We start from the raw sequence: 3,985 nt of genomic DNA on the forward strand, positions 1-3,985 counted from the left end.
ACCAAGTTCATCTACCAAAAAAAGGCATTATAGTTATCACTATAGGGTTACACATTCCCAACTTACCATCAGATGGATGGACCTCAATGAGGACATCCTCTATTGGGGCAGCCATTACTTTTTGATTTTGAACTTACAGTTTCAGGTGTTTTATTTTATATCCTAAAGGTCACAGTTGACACTTGGTGTTCTTTGATTGGCTGTGAATGACGCAATGACTTCTATTTCGGCATTCTTCTCCCACACATTTTTATCATCAGTCCTCTCACCTGTAAAGATAAACACATATCACCTGCATGATAACTTCGAGACTAACTTTCTCTCAGCCGAGACTAACTTTCTCTCAGCCTTCCCTTTTGAGTTAGTAAGTTTTAAACAAAAATGAGTGTTTGTGTTTATGTTGACGTCTCACGCACATACTAGTTCCACACCATTGTTTTCAAAAAAGGGGATCCATAGTTTGTATGTCTTAGCGTTACAAACAAGTTCCTCTCTTTTAGGGGATCAATAGTTTGAATATTTGGCATTCAAACTAGTTCCACTCCTGTTTCAGGGGATCAATAGTTTGAATGTTTGGCATTCAAACTAGTTCCACTCCTGTTTCAGGGGATCAATAGTCTGTTTGTTGTAGACAAACTAGTTCCTCTCCTGTTGAAAGGGGATCAATAGTATGTGCATTACACAAACTCATTTCTGTTATTCATTTACTGATTACATGGACAAGTTCTTCTATTATGACCAAATTGACCACAATTACCACATTTTCTTTGTGTTGCAGGTGGTTCTAGAGATTGCCTTGGAGAATGTGGTATTTCAATCTCCATTGCAAGGTCTGGTGGATTATCTAAACCTGGAGTTGATTGTCGAGATGATCCTGTTGGTCGAGGTGCATCAGGAAGAGGGCAGGTTACATCTTTACATTCGTATCTGCAAAACGATCTTATCTTTTCGTAAAGGTACCATTTCCTTTCAGTTGACATACCCTTTGGTGGTAATATATTAGGTAGTTCATCTTCCATTATTTGAGCGTCCTCCTTCAGCAAATTGAATTGTGTGACTGGACCATCTACAGCTTGTCTGGCTGCAACTACACCAGGTGAGGTCGCATTTACAACAAAGTGTTGAAACCCTTTGATGCCTTTTATTTTCTTGAATAATGTAGCAAAGTAACTACACCAGTCAAGTGTTTCTACAATGAGTTCACCATTGCTACTTCCTACTGGTTGGGCTTTGTTCACAGCAGATGATTGTTCTACAACTTGAATGAAGTCATCCAATGAGTCCACCTCTGCTTTACGGAATTTTTGCTTTAACAGTCCGAAGCACCAGTCTGGAGAATATTTTGTGTGTCCAACTGGCAGAAAGGATATTGAAATGGACGCATTGAGTCCTGTCATGACTCTCCATAAGAGGTACTAAAATAAATAAAGAATTACATTTAAAATGTTCATTATTGTGCATGTAATATACTTACTTGAATAACTGCATTATTTTTATTTTGCCCTGTGCAGTTGTCAGCATTGAAATGGATACTGACTGAGTTGAGGCCATGATTCTTCAAATAAAAATGTACCATGCTTATGACAGGATTTGCCCCTTTACCAGTGTCGAATGATTCATCGATCAAGAAATTAAACTGCTGAGGGATAGCTTCACAGCACACGCCAAATATGCCACATTTCCTGGGAGTAAGAAAATAAATTGGACCTGCTTGTAGTGGACTTGAAGGATAGTGAACCTTTAAGAAAGTAAGTAAGCTAGATACACTTTCATAATTATCATAAAATGTTACCTGTTGAGCATAATCGAAGCTATAATGTGCTACAATATTTAACATAGCAAGTGGCCTTGTTAGTGGGGGACTGTAATTGTTTGCTGCATCAGTATACAGCCCTTTTAACAATAATTGTGCCTCTTTTAATACATCCTTATAGTACTCCCTTTCCTTTTTAACTAGACTTCTGTGATCTAGTGCCTTTTGCATTGCCTGAAAATTCTAAATAATACTTGTGTTATTACAACACTGACTTACCTCAGTTATCCTTTCATCTGATTGCATGTTAGCACTTCTTATAATCAGTCCACTTATCTTTTCACAAGTGGCACACAAGTCAGACATAGGCTTCATTTATTCAATATAAGGCAGGTAGCGTCGCCACAACATGTTGAATGTTGTTTCAGCACATGCTTTGACATAAAGCCCTTCACATGATTCCGCATACTCTAAGTATACCTGCCTTTTAGATGTACTGCATGGTAAGAACTTCTTATTCTCGTAACTTTTCATTCCAGGTATTCTTCCAGGAAGACTGATTCCATGGACTTCAGCATAATTTCTGATGAAAGCAACAACCCGGAGAATATCATCATAAGTCAAAGCATGGTTTGGTGCATTTCCGTGAACTCTAATAAAGTTAAGTACATAACATTGAATTTGTAAGTCCATTCATACCTTGGTATTAATCCATTCATTCTGTCGTTTTTTATGATTTCCTCAAACCTGTTTTTGCCACATGCATGTAGCTTCTGAAATGTTACTCTACATATCTAGTTGAAAAACGATTAATTTTGTGTTGTGTCACTCATAGTTACAAACCTTATGACCTTGATGCATGAACGTAAAAAATTGCCTCTTTCTCTCTTTCTGTCTCCTGTGGTTGCCAGTCGACAATCCCCCCATGGTAGATGTTGCTGCCATTTGACTCATAATAGCAATTTCTTGAACAGGCTTTGCCATGGCTTGTATGTCACATCTATATGTTTTTATGTAAGAGTGACTGAACAGTGCATAGCAATTATCTGAGCAACCACATCCATGTTCAAAGAACTTTGATAATTCTTCTTCCTCCTGTAGGTCTTCCTTTCTCATGTCATCACCAGAGTGAGTAGTTGAAGTAGCTGGAGCATCAGGCATCGCTGATTCTAAATCAAGATCTCATACTTGTAGCTCCAGAGCCACCTCAGGATCAAACAGTGGTGGATTAATATCTTCATCACAATCTTTTGTCTCTTTCTCTTCTTCTTTCCCTTCCTCTACCTCTTCTTCCATATCTTCTACTGCTTCATAGTCTGTCTCTATCAATTAACAAATACACTGTATAACTAAGTTTAATATAATAATATTGTGCATTTATACAGGTGATGGAATGTCATTGTTGTGATAGCTAACTGCTATTCACAGTTAGTATGTAAACAGTGTTATGAATAAGCTTACCACTAGTTCCATCACAAAAGTAGTCCCCAAGAACTGAAGCAACGTAGTCACTGTCTCGAGGACCTATTTCTTCATTTAACAACGAGCAATGTCTCTTTCTGTAGCCATAGTTTTTATAAGTAGTCTTCTTCGTCTTTGTTATACTTTAAATAGTTGCTATAGAGACTCCATGGTTACCTAATGACGCATTAAAGCCCTCCGTTTTTATTCCGTGGTCGCTCCGTGTAACATTCTCCGTGCACAATCAAGGTAAAATGTCGAAGGGCTTATAACTCGGCAAAGAAGGCTTCGCTACCCCTGATTTTGGTATCAAATGAAAGGATTTTGTTTATATAACATGTTTATGTGATAAAATGAATTTCGCCCAGGTAAAGATTTTTCATGATTATGAGCCCATAGCTCAAAATGATAATTCCCGCAGATAGCCTGGTTTTCTCATATCGGGTCACATATGTTAATGCATGAAAAATTCTACAACAGAAAAATTTCATACCTAGTATAACTAAGCAAAGTCATTTAATACAGTATCTTTTCCATATTTGCTGCTAAAAAAGTAACAAAAAAAAACCTAATGCCGGAAAGACAACAGCCATTTATTCATGACTATGTGGATGATACTATTAATGTAACAAAATTTGTACGTGGATCTTTATCAGGTTGGTAACCAAAGTGTACACGTACCATTTACAAATGCTGGTGGAGAAATCATATTGACAGACAATTAAAATAAATCTGTCAATTAAAAGTGCAAAAACAAACCCAATTTATGCA

At 37.2% G+C, this 3,985-nt stretch overlaps 1 long non-coding RNA gene across 1 annotated transcript; it reads right to left on the bottom strand.

The window, feature by feature from the left end:
* Nucleotides 1-2: 2 nt before the first annotated feature.
* Nucleotides 3-477, bottom strand: LOC109587871 (uncharacterized). Its single transcript, XR_002187838.1, has 2 exons — nt 317-477; nt 3-269 (listed from the first exon to the last, which is right to left on the bottom strand). It is a non-coding gene; the product is annotated as an uncharacterized LOC109587871 (long non-coding RNA).
* Between the last annotated feature and the right edge of the window lie 3,508 nt (nt 478-3,985).

The sequence above is a fragment of the Amphimedon queenslandica genome, unplaced genomic scaffold (genome assembly GCF_000090795.2).
Source record: "Amphimedon queenslandica unplaced genomic scaffold, v1.1 AMPQUscaffold_12412, whole genome shotgun sequence".
NCBI lineage: Eukaryota > Metazoa > Porifera > Demospongiae > Haplosclerida > Niphatidae > Amphimedon > Amphimedon queenslandica.